This window comes from Camelus dromedarius, chromosome 8 (genome assembly GCF_036321535.1).
Source record: "Camelus dromedarius isolate mCamDro1 chromosome 8, mCamDro1.pat, whole genome shotgun sequence".
Lineage (NCBI taxonomy): Eukaryota > Metazoa > Chordata > Mammalia > Artiodactyla > Camelidae > Camelus > Camelus dromedarius.
Genome location: NC_087443.1, coordinates 16368189 through 16386097, shown reverse-complemented (window position 1 = coordinate 16386097; position 17909 = coordinate 16368189). Strand labels below are relative to the sequence as shown.

Sequence of the window (17909 nt, the reverse complement as noted above, 5' to 3'; positions counted from 1 at the left end):
ACACGCCTAGATAAAGCAAATACGGCAAAATATTAACAGCTATTGACTCTAGATGAGGTATGTTTGCTCACCAAACTGTTTCAAATTTTCTATTTGTTTGAAATTTTCGATAAGGAAGAGCTGGGAAATGTATTGACCAAAAAATGTTTATACTGTTTACCGAAGTAGTTACGGCTTGAAAATCCGATTTTTGTAAAACGTCAGAAGGTTGTGCACTGTTATCTAAGTAAGATGAGGCTGTGTGTGACAGTCTTTTTAGTTTGTGTGTATTTTCATTCATCTACAATTTTCGTGTATTACAAATAATTTTGAGAAGCTGGCATCATCGCATTTTGTCATCACGACTACTATTTCCAACACCGCCAGCACTAAGCTGCTGTGCCTTCCTGGGAGAAGCCCTGCTGTTAGGTGGTTTGTTTTCTTTTAAATGTTTGCACTGCGGATCTCTCCTCAGGTCTTCCCCCTCGCCGCGTCAGGGTCTGGGCTAGCAGAGGCATTGCTTCACAGGAGTCAGTTCGAGGCCCGCCGCCAGCTCCCGGGCAGAGCGAGAGCGCAGGGGCGGCGCGGGGCGGGAGCATGGGCGGGGCGGGGCGGGGCGGGGCGGGGCTCCCGCCGCGTTGTCCGACGGGAAGCGCCCTACGGCTCGGCGGCGCGCGCCGGCGGGCGGCAGCACTGGACAGGCCTGTGGCGCATGCGCCACTCCGCGCGGCCTCAGTCTGGGCGCGCATAGACTGGAGCGCGGTTGGGGCGCGGCCCGAGTGAAGAACCCGCTGAGCCTGCGGGAGGGTGGGGTTCGGACGTCGGATACTGGCCCCACCGAGCAGCCGCTGTGGGTCATTCGGGCCTGGCCCTACTGCGGGCACCGGCGCCTCCGGATCCTAAGAAAGGCCGCAGTAGTGTTGGCGACCCCGTGTTCTGAGGCCAACGCGCGCTCCATGAGGACTTCAGCGAGTCCTCGCCCTTTTGCCTAATAGATAAAGAAACAGAGACCCAAGAGAGGCCAGCGAGTACCTGGAGACCACACAGCCTGCTGGAGGGGCATATCCACCTCTCCCTCTTCCCTAAGAAACGATTCTGCCCGAATCTGGCATTGCATCCTTTCCAGCACTGGACGTCGCTGTGAAGTATAACGTGGACTCTTTATCACGGGGCACCTGGATTTGTGGGATTCTTGGTGTCTCTTCAGGGCTCTGGGATCACAGTTCATAATGGTTCTTTCTGGGCCTAATCTGAACTGCCCAGCCAGAATGTTTTCAGTGGTCCTGACTTGAGATTATTGAAGAACCCACTGGAAATTTTGGGGCACAGGAAGTTCCAGGATTTGAGACCCTAATGTAGGCTCCAGCTAAAATGATTTTGTCCCCAGGTTCTGGTTCTCAGGAACAAAGGCCATCTTGTGAGGTAAAGAGGAGTCCCACGTGGAAGATGGCTCTTCTGAATGGAGACTTCCCACCAGGGCTGCAGAGCAGAGGAGGATCAAGGCCAAGAAAGAGGAAACCCTAGATGTGCACGGCTGGTAGCACTATGGGATCCTTGCGCTCCACAGGCCACCCTGCAGTCTGAGACAGCCTGAGGTTTGAGCCAAGTTTCAGGAGAGGTGAGCTAAGCTAAGGCAAGGAGCAAGTCTGCCCAAGAAATTACACTTTTGAGGTTTTGAGGGAGGTAGTCTGGGGGAGGGGGCGGGGGATGCCAACTACCACTAAGAACATTTAATTTCAGACATTCCTAACAGCCTTTGACTTATTTCAAATTCTCCACTCTTTTCAGTTCCTGAGAGGCCCTCACTTTTGCCCTTTATCACACGTGGCACTGAGAGATGGGGGTGCTTCCTTCATCCTGACTTCTCAGGCACAGGAAGTAGTGAAGGAAAGAGCTTCATGGATCACCTGTTTTTGCCTAGCATGAAAGATGAAAACCACTGAGCCCAAGAGGTTGACTGGCTCATTCTCAGCAGCCTAGCCAACAGTCAGACTTTCAGACCAATGTAATCAATGACCAAAAGATGCTCTCCTACTGGGGTACATTTTATCCAGCTAGTGTGTGGACCTTGTAGGCAAGAGAGTTCAGGAGATGCAGGGCAGATCAGATCCTCTTGGGATCCATTCTTTCTTTCTTCTCCTCCAGCCTCACCTTTGTGGTTCTCTACATGTTTCCTAGATCCACAGAAAATGAACATCTCAGAGTTAGTTTTTTCCCCCCTACTTTGTTTGCATTGTCCTATATGAGACTTTCAAGATCAGTAGGTTAGAAGGGAAATACAGAAATAGATGAAAATCAACTTCAGAGATAATATGCAGGAGCATATGTCAGTATGCAGAAACATGCAGGTCCTATTTTATTTCTATGCTATTCTATACTATATTTGTCTGATTTTTCTGATGGTGGTAACAAAAATGCAGTTGTTGTCTGTTACATGATTTGCATTGACCCTGAAAAAATTATCATGGTAATGCCTTATGAGGCATTAAGAATTCTTAAAAAAAAATCCTTTCCTAGTCTTCCTGTAGGTATCACAGTAAACTGACCACTGGATCTCGGTGCAGCCTGCTGCCTGTAATTGCTTCTCAGGGGAAGCTGGACACTTTGCGCCAAAGGAGAACTCAGTCAATGCAGGTCTCTAAGTCCTCCAACAGCGGGGCCTCGTAGCCCTCTTTCTGATGGTCCTGCTTGATCCAGGCGTGGAACCAGGGATATCTGCGAGAAAGAATGGATTATATCACCTCAAATAATCTCCTGTAATATTATGTGTAGACTGTGCAGTGGTTAGGTTAAAGTTGTATTTTCTGGCAAAGGCTTCCCCATTGTCCTTTCACATTCAAACCGCTTCACTTGTTGGATCTGTCTGGGAAGGGATAGCAGTGGCCTTATTAAGACAAATGTTGTGATTCTATAGTATTTGCCTCAATTGAGCCTTCTGTCCAGTTGGCACTCATGTTCATTCCCTCCTGGAAAGTCTTGGCTGGTTTCTGATCTGTTCCTTCCTCTGTGATTATTTCTTTTCTGTTTTCTCCATGGAGCCTTCTTCCTCTTCTTGCCTGTTATTACTGTTTCTCCCAAGGTGTCCATTTCTGGTCCCCTGTTGTCCTCACTTTCCTCAGGTCTTGCTGATTGATCTCCTCTTCTCTCTGGGGCTGCACCATTAGCTGGGAAGCTTTTCCGGCTCTCCAGCCCAGACCTCTCCCCCACCTTAGACCCACCTGGCCAACTCTCTGCTAGACATCTCTGTATAGCTCTTCTAAAGGCCTTTCAAACCCTACAGATCCAAAAGGAAAGCTGTTACTAATAACCCCACCCTTCTCATTTAAATGTTATTACCGGCCAGCCCGTCATCCGGGTGACAAACAGCATTTATTTCTAAGTGCTGTTCTTTACCTGCACATCTAGTCTGTGATCAGATCTTGTTACTTTCAAGTTGTTAACATTTCTTTTTTTTTTTTTTTGAAGTTGAATTAAAGTGCACACAGATCCTCAGGGTACAACTTGATGAATTTTTCATATACTCTGCAGCTGGATAACTAGCACCCAGATCAAGATATGGGGCATTTTCTGTACCACAGAAGGCTTCCTTATTTTGTTTCAAAGACTGTACTTGCCCACTCACTCAAGGGTAATCATTATTTTGACTTCTATTATTATGTATTAGTTTTGTCTCATTTTAAACTTCATACAAGTAGAATCATGCAGTATATTCTGCTCTGACTTACTCAACATTCTGTGTTTGAAGTCATCCATGTGTAGCAGTGGTTTGGTTTTTTTCCCCCCACGGTATGAATATCTTTTCTGCTCTGGGTGGACATTTGGGTTGTTTCTTATTCTGGCTCTTGTCACTGTGCACTTGATTCCAAGGGATATAAACCTGGAAGTGGAATTGATGGGTCATAGCACACGTACACAGGTTTGGCTTTGATAGATTCAGGCCAACGGTTTGACAAAGCAGTTGCATTGCTTGACCTTCTGCCAGCTGCGTGTGAGCAGGCCTGCTGTGCCAGAGCCGGGTTGGCATTCGCTGTTGCTTGTGAGGCTTTCTTTTCTTTTTTCCTTTTCAGTACTTGGTGGATGAGTATAGTGGTGTAGTGGTAGCTCATTGAGGTTTTAATCTGAATTTCTCTCAACACAGATCATGTTGAGCATCTTTTCATGTTTTCTGACTATTTTGATCATTTTTTTTACATTTAAAAAAATGGATGAATTCTTTATATGTGCTAGATAATGAGTCCTTTTTCAGACACATGTACTGCAGATGTCTTTTTTGAATCTGAGGCTTGTTTGAATTTTAATTAAGTCCAGCTTATCAATCTCTTCTTTAATGGTGAGTGCTGTTTGTGTCCTGTTTAAAAAAAAGTCTTGGGTGGGGAGGGTATAGTTCAAGTGGTAGAGCACATGCTTAGCATGCATGAGGTTCTGGGTTCAATCCCCAGTACCTCCTCTAAGAATAAATAAATAAATAAACTTAATTACCTCCCCCCACCAAAAAAAAAAAAAAAAAAGTCTTGCCCATCCCAGAGTCATAAAGGAATTGTTATGTTATCTTCTAAAAGCTCGAATTGTTTTAGCTTTCACATTTAAGTCTATGATCCATTTCAAACTATTCTATATATATATACATAAACATGAATATATCTATTTTTGGGCTGTAGCTATCCAGTTCCTGCAGTATTTTTATCAAAAATACCTTCCTTTCCCTGCAGAATTCCAGTGGTATTTGTTGGAAATCAGACAACCGAATGTGTGTGTCTCTTTTGGGATTCTTATTTCTATTGTCATTGCTTTCTTTGTCTCTCCTCATGCCAGCACCACCCTGCCCTTACCACTGTAGCTTTGTCAAAAGTATTCATATCTGTGGATATACGTTTTCCACTTTTGTTCTTCAAGATTTACCTTAGCTGCTTTAAGTCCTATGTATTTCTGTATGAACTTTATAATCATCTTGTCAACATGCCCCACCTCTACCTGGAAATCTACTGGAATTTGGTATTGCACTGAATCTATAGATCGATTTGGGAGTTGGTTATGTTAATATTGTCTTGAATTTTCAACTCATGAACATGGCCTTTCTCTTCATTTACTTAGGTCTCCTTTAATTTTTCTCAGCAATGTTTGATAATTTTGATGTGTAAATGTTGTGCTTCTGTTAGATTTATTCTTAGGTGGTTGAAAAACTTTCTCCTTATTTGGGTGTTGCTAGCATAAAGAAATATTGTCAATTTTTGTATATTGAACTTGTTTTTAGTGACCTTACCACTTATTAATTATAGTATTTTATCTGTAAATTATTTTGGATTTTCTAGCCACACAATTATGTTATATAGCCATTTCTTACTATTTAACCCATTTAAGAATTTTTCTTTCTTTTTGTTTATTGCTGTGGCTAGGAGCTCTCATGTATCATGGAATAGAATAGTATATACTTGTTTTCATCCCAGCCTTCAAGGGAAACCTTTCAATATTTTATCATTTAGGATGGTATTTGTTGTAACTTTTTTGGTAGATATTCTTTGGGAGTTTCATTCTATTTTTGGTTTGCTGAAGTTTTTATTATCCAATGGATGTTGAATTTATTGAGATGACTGTATGGTTTTCTTCTTTATTCTTTTAATGGATTGATATTATCATATTAGTTGAGGTAATTCTATTAACATTTTGATTTTCAAATGTAAAACCAGCCTATTTTCCAGGAAAAAAAAAATCCCACCTGTTCTTTATATTCTATTATCTTTAAATATATTTCATGATAAGTCACTTAGGATTTTTGTCTTTGTTCATGAGAGAGACTTATATTTTCCTTTTTCATACTGTTTTTGTCAGGTTTTATATCAATTTTATGCAGCCTTAAAGAAACATGTTACGTGTTTCCTCATTGTCTATTTCCTGGAAATATTTGTTGAAAATTAGTTTGTAAAAATTCACCAGTGAATGTATCTAGGGTCTGGATTTTCTTTATGGAAAGTTTTTAAATTATAGGTTTATTTTTTTATATTAGGGAAATTACTCTCTAGAACATAACATAAGTTGCAGTTATTTCTTCCCCCCTTGTCATTGGTCATCCCCAGGTGGGAGCAGGTGCCTTTTGTCCCAGGGCAAAGCACAGCTCACACATCTGTTCAGATAACCCACCTGGGCTTTCTCACAGTTTGCTTTGCTTTCTGCCTCTGTTTCCTCCTGGGATGATCATCTGGGTGGGATCCAGCAATGGTGCTAATTTAGCATACTGATAGGAACTAAAAGCCTTAAAACCCTCTTCCACCCCTTAACGTTTTAGTCAAGGTCAGCAGTGAGCTCCATTGTGAAATCCAGTGGTGAAGTCTCAGTCTTCCGTCTTACTTGACTTTTTAACCACATTTGACGCTATCAGCTACTTCCCCCCCCCCCCATCCACTTTATTCACTTGGCTCCCACACTTTGTAAATTTTCCTTCTCTCTCATTGTTTGCTAGTTCCTCCTCCTTCCTACCACTGGAGGTTAGTGTGCACCAGAGCGCAGTCCTTGGTCCTTCTCCTTTCTCAGTCTGAGGCCTCTCCCTTGGTGATCCTGTGTCTTCTCATCAGGACTGTTTGTGGCCTGGTCACTTCTGATAATCTCTGGTGTGTAGACCTCTTCCTGCACCCGAGATGCTTTTACCTAACAGTCCACTCTGTGTCTGATTGAATGTTTAATAGACTTGAGCTCACCAAGACTAACACTGAGGTCCTGGACTCCCCCTCCCAAACCTGCTCCCTCTGGAGCCTTCCTTTTCTTGTTTCATAGCAGATTCCTTGAAATCATCTTTGACCTGTGTTTTTCCCTCAGGCTCCACATCTTTTTGGTCAGCAAAACCCCTGGTCCCTGTATCTAAAATGTATCTAGAGTCTGACATCTTCTGATCCTCCCCGCCGGGGTTACCCTGATGAGCCCAGGGTACTTGGCTGCGTTCTGGGAACAGGCTCAGAGCAGGTTTTGCTGCCCCTCCTCCCTGGCACCTGAGCATAGAATCCCGTGTGCGCCTCACAGAATTGTGCGTGGGGTTATTCTGTGTCACTCCTCTGCTCCGCATCTACATTTTTCTCTGGGTAAAATCCAGAATTCTCAGAGTGGGTTAGGTGGCCCTGTTATTTCTCCAGTCTCACCTCTTCCACCCCTTGATCACTCTACTCGGGCCCCACTTGCCTTCTCGCTGATGTAGAAGCATACCGGGCACGAGGCCATCTTCGTCCTGGTACCACGTGTACCTGCCTGCAGTAGCAGGTGCACCTGCCTGCCTTACGCGTTCCCCAGGGAGCCTGCTGGCTCGCCCCCCCACCCCGGGACCTTGCTCAAATGTCGCTGCTCAGTAAGCTCTACGCAGACTTCCGGCTTAGAATTGCTGCACTAACCCCCAGCGTTCCCATCCCCCTTACCTTAATCCACTGTCTATTTTTAACATAGCATTTCTCATCTATCACACTCGAGTTTCCTTGTGACTGTGCTGTTCACCGTCCATTTTCCCCTTCTTGAGTGAAGGCTGCAGGGGGTGGTCTTTGCTTTTCACTGTTGTATCCTCGAGGTATAGTAAGTGTTGAAAAGTTATTAAATGAATGAATGAACTTTTATGAGATGTTTTAAGTGTCTCCTTTGTAAGCACCATGTAGCCCAATCTTTTCAATCTACTCTAAGAATTTCCACCTTTTTATAACAGACTTAATATGTTATTGCTTGAGTGTTTCCTTGTTTTTGGTTTTGTGTTTTATACTTATTCATTCAAATATATATTTTTATACAGTATAAGGTGTAAATTTTTTTTCGCAAATAGACACTGTACATGTATTTGACTGTATTCTGGACTCTTTCTTGTCACTGGTGTATTTTCCTTTTGACTAAGGGAGATTTGTAATAAAAAGTAATATCTAGCAAGGAAAGCCCCTTTTACAGTCTTTATTTTTGACATACCTTTTCCCCCTTTGAATTAAAAAAGTTACATCCAGTGGATCTCATCTCCCTTTTGTAAAAAATTTTAAGCACAACCCAAAAAAGTGTTTGCTAAGTTAAATTGTCTGAAAGTTTTATGTTAGTTTTGATGGTTCAATATTTTGATAAGTCTTGGATCTCAGGAACATTGTTTTATGTCTTACAGAAACACTTTTTTAAAGAACACTTTTACTGAGATACAACTCATGTACTATATAACTCCCATTTTGAAGTGTGCACTTCAGTGGCTTTTAGTATCTTCACAGAGTTATGCAACCATCAACACTAACTTCAGATCATTTTTATCAGCCCCCAAAGAAGCCCTGTACTCATTAGCAGTCATTCCCCATTCTCCCCTCCCCCATTCCCTAGCAACCATTAACCTACTTTCTGTCTTTGTGGGTTTGCCTATAATGGGCATTTCATATAAATATATACATATTTCACATATAATATGTGCCTTTGTATCTGGTTTCTGTCACCTAGCGTAAGTGTTTTCAAGATTCATTCACGTTGTGGCTTTTATCATCTGTCATTCCTTTTTATGGTCAAATAATATTCCACTGTAGGGTATGCCACATTTTGTTTATCCAGTCATAAGCTGATAGACATTTGGGTTATTTCTCTCTCTCTCTCTCTTTTTTTTTTTTTTTGGCTATTATGAATGCTGCTATGAATATTTATGTACAGGTTTTTTTCACTTTTACATTCCCACCAGCAATGTATGAGAGTTCCAGTTTCTCTACATCCTTGCCAACATTTGTTGTTGTCTACCCTTTAAATCATAGCCATCCTGGTGGTGAAGTGGTATCTCATTGTGGGTTTGTTTTTGTCTACATATTTTTATTGAAGTAATAGACAGTTTATGATGTGTCAATTTCTGGTGTACAGCATAATGTTTCAGTCATACATCAACATACATAAGTGTGTTTTCATATGCTTTTTCATCATTAGTTACTATGAGATATTGAATATAGTTCCCTGTGCTACACAGTATGACCTTGTTCATCTATTTTATATATAGTAGTTAGTATCTGCAAATCTCAAACTCCCAATTTATCCCTTCCCACCCCTTTTCTCCCCAGTAACTATAAGGTTGTTTTCTATGTCTATGAGTCTGTTTCTATTTTGTAAATGTTTGTCGTTTTTTTTTAGATTCCACATATAAGTGATATCATATGGTATTTTTCTTTCTGTTTCTGGCTTACTTCACTTAGAATGACAATCTCTGGATCCATCCATGTTGCTACACATGGCATTATGTTCTCATTTTTTGTGGCAGAGTAGTATTCCATTGTATAAATATACCACTACTTCTTTATCCAGTCATTCATTGTGGTTTTGATTTGCATTTTCTAATAACTAGTGATGTTGAGCATCTTTTCATGTGCTTATTTGCCATTGTGTATTATTCTTTGGAGAATTGTCTATTAAAATTCTTTGCCCATTTTTAAAATGGGTTTTTTGTCTTTTTATTGAGTTGTCAGAGTTCTTTATATATTCTGGATATAAATCCCATTCCAGATATGATTTCTTTTCTAACATTTTAAATGATTTTTGACCTGAATCATATATCTTTCTAGCTAGTTACCATTTTCAACATTACATTACTGTTATTTTTTTCTTCCATTGCCATTACTAAATGGTTGTTGCCAAAATATAATTGAAAATTTGCATCTAATTAACTAGTGATTTTCATCCTGTGTCCCAGATTAATTTATTGATATAGTGGCTTATATTGATTAAATTTCCTATTGTTGAACTGGCTTTATATTTTTGGAATAGACCTGACCTGGACTTTCATTTATTTAAAAAAACTTATTGGAGGAGGGTATAGCTCAAGTGGTAGAGTACATGCTTGGCACGCACAAGGTCTTGGGTTCAATCCCCTGTATGTCCTCTAAGAACAAATAATGAACCTAATTACCTCCCCTCAAAAACCCAAAAAGTTTATTGAGCACTTCCTATGTTTTAGATAGAAATTCCACTATGAATAACAGAAAGCCACTGCTTTTGTAGACAGCACATTCCAGTGGGTCATGATATATTATTTTTATAATATACTCTTGAACTAATATATTAGTAGGTACACTTCCATCAAAACTGTAAGAGAAGTTTTCCTATGGTTTTTTGTTAATGATTTGTGGAGCTCTCCATATTTTGTGGAAAGTGTGTGACATCATGACTAATCTGCTCCTGGAAGGCTGGCTAGAATTCAGGGCAGAGATTCCCAGTCCTGTTGGCTTTTATATCATCAATGGGTTTACAAATCTCATCTTCAGTTATTGGTCTAATAACCTTTTTTTTTAAGGATCAATTTGTTAAAATTTTACTAGTAAGCAATGTTTCCTTCTCTATATTCGGAAAATTTACTGCTGTGAAATGCCACATACGATTCTCTTATAATTTTACTATTCTTGCATCTTTGTGGATATATGTGTTTCCTCAGCTCTGTTGTATATTTTTGTTTTCTCACTTCCCCCCAAATTTTGCCCATTTTATGTGACATATTTAAAAAATGCTTTTGGTTTAATTTAGTCTTCCTCATTTATTTTGGCTTTATTTTAATTTTCTTTATTTTAGATTTTATCCTTTTGTTTTCATGCTTTCTTTGGTTTGTTATTTTTCATATTTATTTTAGCTAAATATAAATTTCATAATTATTTTTAGTCTTTAAAAATAAGTTAAATACAAGTTTTCTCTGCAACAGCTTTAGTTGTAGGTCTTAAGTTTTCATGTAATGAACTTCCCCATTGTTTCTTCCCAGGAAAGTAGTAATTTGGATGCTGGTTACTTTTCTTTGATCTAAAGTTTTTAAGTTAGAGAATGCCTCATTTTATGAGTTAGTGACTTTTCATTGAGTTTTTTTAAATTTTGGTTTTATAGGTCATATCAGACAAAGTAGCTTGTAAAACCTCTGATTTGTAGAATTTAGTAACATTTTCTCTAAAAGCACAGCATAACATAATAATTATAAGTAGCACTTTATTTTCAGATGGTTCCAGTTTAGGGGAACCTGTTAAATGGGGAAAATAGTATCTATGTTATATGTTTATCCCCAGTATAAGATAATATATATTTAAAATATTCCATGAAAGACATTCTTCTGAGTAAATGCCCAGTGAAATTAGCTGTCATTAATTACCTGAACATGAGAGTTCGGTGAACTCTGCTTGGTAGTCCTTTCTTGGTTTTTGTTTTTTGTTTTATTTTATTTTATTTTGTTTTGTTTTATATATAAACATTTTTTATTGAGTTATAGTCATTTTAAAATGTTATGTCAAAATTTTTTCTTTCTTGTTGACAGAGATACATTGTCTGTTAGTCTAATTGTGATTTGTTCTCTTTAATCAAACTATCTTGTCACTGTAACAGTTTCTCTGTTATCTATTTGGATACATACAGATGTGACCTGAGCCTTGGTTGATGTTATCATTGATCATTACATGGTACCTGCCTTTGTTTGCCCTGTTGAAAGTTTAAGGCAGCAGCGTCTGGCGGCCGGTGCTGCGCGGCCAAGGTGGCGGCCTCCGGCTGGACAGGTGCCGCCATGGACCTTCTCTGTGTGTCTGATCCGCCGCTGCTCCTGCTGCTGCCAGCTCGGGTCTTGGCCGCCGTCGGCCCCCCGAGACGCCCAGCGAGGCTACCCCGCCTCCCTGGAAGAAGAAGAAGGACATTCGCGACTACAGTGATGCGGACACGGCTCGTCTTCTGGAACAGCGGGAGAGAGATGACGGCATAGAAGGAGGAGACCGCCGGGAGCACGAGACCCTCCGCTCCTGTTGCCTTCTCACAGAGAGACCCCGGCAAGCCTGAGAGCATGCTGAAAATGACGAAAAAGGGCAAGATTCTCATGATGTTTGTCACCGTGTCGGGAAGCCCCACCAAGAAGGAGACCGAGAAAGTCACGAGCCTCTGGCAGGACAGTCTTTTCAACGCCACCTACGACGTCCAGAGGCTCCTCGTGGGGTCAGAACGCGCTATCGTCATGCTTCGTGATGGAAGCTGCGCCTGGGAGAGCAAGGGCTTTTTGGTCAGTCAAGACAGGTGCGCTGATGTAACTCTGGAGGGACAGGTGTATCCTGGCAAAGGAGGAGGAAGCAAAGAGAAAAATAAAACCAAGCAAGAGAGGGACAAAAAGAAGGAGGGAGAGCCAAAGGCCCGGGCTTCAGAGGAAGAGAACAGAGCTGTGAGTAAAAGAGAAGAGCTGTGAAGCGGTTGCGCCGCTCTGCGGGGGAGCGTGCGCGCGGGGATGGGGGCGGGCGTGGGGAACCACACACGAATGGAATTCCAGTTTCTTCTAGGAAAGGCCTGCCACGTGACCAGTTTGTGGTCAGCATAAGAATTGCGGTGTAAAAGTCTTCCAGTAAGAAGACAGAGGTTTTGTAATTAACATGGGACCCTGACACATTGACGTCTACTATCAAATAACTTTAGACGGAAAGCTGACGGTGTTGCTTTTTTCCATTTAAATGTGCGTGGGGAGGCCGCCAGTCGGACTGTGGCACGGCTCCCCTCAGTGCACCTCAGACGCGGCAGCTTGTTGCGTCCGGGCGTTCCATTTTCCCTTAACTGAAAGGATACCAGGTTCTAATCAAACTTTAAAACTCTTGATTTAATTGAATCAAGCTCTTCATGCCGCAGACATCACTACCATTACTGTGGGAGCGCCGGCATCTCAGTACACAATCAGGGTGTGTAAATCACAGATCTATGCAGAAGACGCAGAGAGCGGAAGATAACGTAACTTGGAAATCCTGAGTATTTACTTTGAGTTTCTTGGACTTGAATTCTTCTCATCAGTTACAGAGAGCTCTTGGTGTTTGTCAGGTTTTATGGGGTCTGTCTGTTTAAGGGGGTCTGTAAGAAGAGGACTTTATTTAGGAAAGAGTCATGCTGGTGTTGAGAGCTGTGTGTTCCATTTAATGTGATCATTTTAAAGGGTGTAAATCAGGCATCAGCAGAGACCCTTGCGGGGGGGTAGCAGAGGACTGGTAACCTCATTCATTTTTAACCTTTTTTTTTTTTTTTTTTTGATAAAGTGCCTAAATTTGTGGTGTTTTTCGTATGGTACTATCATGATGTACTGCCTGTCTAATTTTGCTGTTCTATGTCAGAGCCCACTCTGAGTAAGAGCTGCAGAATTTATACACAGGTGTCATTTTTAAGAACTAAAATTATTTGTAAAAAAAACTTCCATTGTGATTTTAACAAATTAAAAATAGCACATGGTTAGGAAACATCAACACCGAAGAATGGTACAAAGCGAAACATCTTCACCTCCTCACTGCCACTGCCTTGCCCCAGTGGAAGCTACTGTTCATTTGTTTAAAAAAAAAATACACTTACTGGTTTATAGTGATGCGTATTTGTTTGGGCCTCATAGCACCTATTCTCCCCCCCTCTTTTTTTAAGAGAAAATACAGTATGAGTACTTTATTTAAAAAAAATAAAGTTTAAGGCTACAAATTTTCTTAATCTGATATAAATAAAACCATGCTTGCTTCCCTTTTATTTGCAATTTTTGTAATATTTTGTGCATTGCATTCCTTCTTTTATAACCATTCTTTATCGCTTTGTTTTAGATTTATTTTTTGTAAACAACAAATCTCAACATCTTGTTTTTTTAGACCAAAATGACATTCTGTATTGGATAAGAAATATATCCATTCACATTATCTATGATAATTCATGTATTTGGTTTTACATATCTGTCTTAGTTTCCTAAATACTGTGTTTGAGTACACATAATACAATATGTAACATAATTTTTTTTTTTTTGGTGCCGAAACCCAGGAATGAACCTATATCATAGCTTATACTACTAATTATACTTTTTCAGAATCTTTACCTTTTCTGGCATATGCATATTTTTCATTATTTCATCTTTCTTCTCTGTTAATTTGATAGTTTAGTGATTTTCAGTTCTCAGAGCAACCAACCACACCTAAATATTACAACTGAACTTACGTCTCCTAACATATCAGGATGACTTCACTGCTCGTCTGCTGCTTCTCTTCCCCGGCCCCTCTTGGTTGACCTTAGTAAGTTTTAAGTTGCCCATCTACCCCACTCCACACCCAGACTCCATTGTGCTAACTTGTCAGTGTATTACTGGCTCTTCTCTTTTCTCTTTCAGGAGGTCTTCTCTAACATTGTGTTATACATTTCAAATCATGTTAATATCATCCATCTAGTTGTAACCGTACGTCAATAACAAGATCTGTTGTTTCTCACTCTTTCCTGTCCTTTTCACCTTCCCCTTGCTTGAGACTTGTTTGGCAGCTTGTTAGCACCTCCTTAGTGTTTTCTCTGCAGAGATTACATGGTGATTTATTGCCTGAGGCCCTGCTCATTTGAATACGTCTGATTTGGGGGCCTTCCATATGAAAGACAGTATTTTTTAATGTATAATATTCGTGGATTGAAATTCTTCTCTTATAATCTCAGGGTCTTTTTGCTTTTGCCACTGCAGAGGGGAAATCCAAAGCTAGGGTACTTCTTTTTACTTTGTGAGTCAGCTGTTCTTTCATCAGGAAGCTTGTAAGAGTTTACCCTTGTCATTCAGAATTATATAAACGTATGACTCAGTGTGTCTTTTTCATTAATTCTGGATTGGTGGTTTTCTTCTTTTATCACCTTGGATATTTCACTCCACTCTCTTCTTGCTTGAATAGATTCTGAGACTTTTATCCTTGTTCCTTTGAAGGTAAGGATCACCCCCATCAACTACCCCACTCCTTCCCCGCCTTCTTAGCTTCTTTCAAGATCTTTTGTTTTGGGGTTTCTGCAATTTGATATGATATGACTAGATGTGGTTTTTGTGGGTATTTATCCAGCTTGATATTCTCTGAGCTTCCTGGATTTGTCATTAGTTTTAGACTGTTTTGGGTTATAGTTACTTCAGATATTTCTTCGGCTCTGTTCCTTCTTCTTTTGGTATTCAAGTTATGTATATATTATACTTTTTGAGGTTGTCCCAGAATTCTTGAATGTTCTGTTTTTCCTTTGTTTTTCTCTTCACATTTAAGATTGTGACGTTCTTGTTGCCCTGTTTTCAAGTTCACTGGTTCTTTCCTTGGCTCATGTGTGACTCATGCATTTTGACTTCTAGCACTTACTTTTGATTTTTTCCTAGAATTTCTATTTCTCTACTTATATTACTCATTTGTACTTGAATGTTGTCTAATGTTTTCATTCAACACATTAGAGTTATTTTAAACTCCTTGTCTGATAATTCCAACATTTGTGTTGTATCTGAGTCTGTTCTGATGATTTCTTCATCTTTTCTGAGTATGTTTTTCTTGCTTTTTGGTTTGTCTTGCAGTCATTTGTTATGAGCTGGACATGTATCTGGTAATAGAACTGAGGTAAATAAGTTTTTAGTGTGAGGATTTATGTTATTCTGGCTAGGAGTTGGGCTATATTTAATGTTGGTTGTAGCTGTAGGTGCCAGAGTCCTCACATTCCTTTAGCGTCCTTATTTTTGACTCCCCTAGATCACTGCCTTTTAAGCTTCAGTGTCTCATATCTGGAGGGCTTGTTAAAACACAATTCAATAAGTCCCACTCCCAGAATATCTGTATTAGTTATCTAATGCTGCACTAGAATGTACCCCATGCTTCTTAAGACAGCAAGAAACACTTGTTATCTCATGCAGGGGCCTCATGCGGCTGTAGCCATCTGAAGCTTAACTGGGGCTGGAGGATTTGCTTCCGTGATGGCTCACTCACATGGCTGGCAAATTAGTATTGATGTTTGGAGGCCTCATTTCCTCCCCAGGTGGACTTCTCCGTGGGGCTGCTGGAGTGTCCTCGTGACACGGCAGGTGGTTTTTCCTGGAGAAAGTGATCCATGAAGGGGCAGAGCGGAAGGAACAGTATTCTTCTGTGACCTGGCCTCATTAGTCATACTCTGCTATTTCTGCAACATCCTGTTGGTCACAGAGGTCAGCCCTGTTTAGTGTGGGAGAGGACTGCATGCAGTCACGAATCCTGAGAGGTGAGAATCATCGGTGACCATCTTGGAAACTGGCTGTGATGTTAGGTGTGGAATGGGGCCTGAGGATTCTGCATTTCTGGCAGGTTCCCAGCCGACGCTGATGTTGACCTATGGACCACACTTTGACATTGTCCCAGGGGTGCCCAAGAGAAGCTATTGGAATATGGGAAGGAATTATTAGCATATCTATATACAGATATTTGAATTTCAAAAATAAGAATGAGATTTCACGTATATATAAATACATAAATAGCTATGCTTGGTGAGTGCTCCAATTTTAATTAGTGGGTAAGTGATCAAATATTTCAGAACCCTTAGGCTGTAGGATCATGTCCTCAATTATAATCTTGCTCTTGATTATGTCTTTGAGGCTTTATCTTAATGCATCTCAAACCCTTTTCTCCTATCATGTAGTTCCAATAATTATCAAGTATTTTTTAATGCTTCCATGCCTTTTTTATGTAGTTCACCCAGATTTATAAAGAACACATGATTTTTGTGTCAAGACTTAGTGGTTTACCCCTCAGTAAAGCTCAACCTGATAATACAAAATAGAACTTAAACTTTTCTCCCCCCTTTGCAACTACCCATTTATGTTTCAGAGACTTTTAGCATTGCTTCTATACAATTTTTTTGCAGATATTTATGTTTAAATGTGTTTTTTGATCTGATTATAAACTCCTTGAGAGCAGGATTAAGGATTATTCTTTTATTGATCTTCATAGTCCCAGAAATCGGAAGAGATCCTGGCACACTGGCAGCACCTCATACGCCTTTTGTGTGGATTAAGAAATTAATACACGGGCAGGTCCTTATACCAGAATTCCTCATTTTCCCACAACATGTAATAGTGACAGAAGGGATCCTATGTTGCATTTTCCCTTCAACTGTTAACTGTGAACGTGGCAGGATGTTAGATCATCAGCACGTTGCATGTTATCCAGTTCTGGTCACTCTGGATTGAACACAGATGTGCTGTTTCAGGGGCTAGTGTCATTCGAGTATGTGACTGTGGGCTTCACCCAGGAGAAGTGGCAGCACCTGGACCCTGCTTAGAGGGCCCTGTACAGGGACGTGATGCTGTAGAACTATAGCCACCTCCTCTCAGGGGGTAAGGGATTGCATAATTTGTAACTTCAAGTAAAATTTGTTTCCTTTTTAACTGCTAATATAGGTGGTTTCTTTGTAGAGATTAATGATTTATAGATTTGAAATTCAGGGGTCAGAGGTGATGGATCCCTTTCAGGGACTACAGAGAACATTTGTTTCCTCTTCCCCAGTGAAATGTTCAAGTGGACCTACCTTCGTGCAGGCATAGCTTTGTTCTCCTTCAAGGGTCCTGAACTTCGGGCCACCTGTTCCAAGTCCTATGCAATTTCCCCTTTACAGGGTATTGTGTTACCAAACCGGAGGTGATTTTCAAATTGGAGCAAAGAGAAGAGCCATGGGTATTAGAGGAAGAGTCCCAAAGCCAGAGCCGCCCAGGGGAGTTAGTGAGCGCAGAGGTTACTGTAACCTGGGGAGGAACTGGATCCCAGAGAGTTAGTTCAGATGTTGGCATCTTTGAGATTTTTCGGGAATTTTTTTGTAGAGTTAATAGAACTTTGTAAGTGATCGAGTGAATAATTGGCCTTTATGCTTCAGATGCATAATCACACTGGCAGATAACAGCTAAATGGTTTCTTCTTGGGTTTTCTTCCAAAAATCCAATTCTTGCCTCTCTGTTTAAATATTTGATTATTCTTTCCACATCAATTTCAGTTGTCTTCTTTTAATCATATATTATGCATTCATTCAGTATTAATTTGACATCTATTGTATGCCAGGTTTGTCTTGTGTGCTGAGGATACAACTGCTAACAATATGATGACTGCATTTTAGTGGCAAAGGAGAATGAAATGTGCTCTTTATGAAAGTGAGTTCAGGAAAGAGCCTCTTTGAGGTCAATATTATAATTAACACAGATGTGAATGGAGTGAGGCCGTAGA

At 40.5% G+C, this 17909-nt stretch overlaps 1 pseudogene; it reads left to right on the top strand.

Annotated features, from left to right (window-relative positions):
- Positions 1-4935: 4935 nt before the first annotated feature.
- On the top strand, positions 4936-12136 carry LOC116156049 (LRP chaperone MESD-like; annotated as a pseudogene).
- The last annotated feature ends 5773 nt before the right edge of the window (positions 12137-17909 follow it).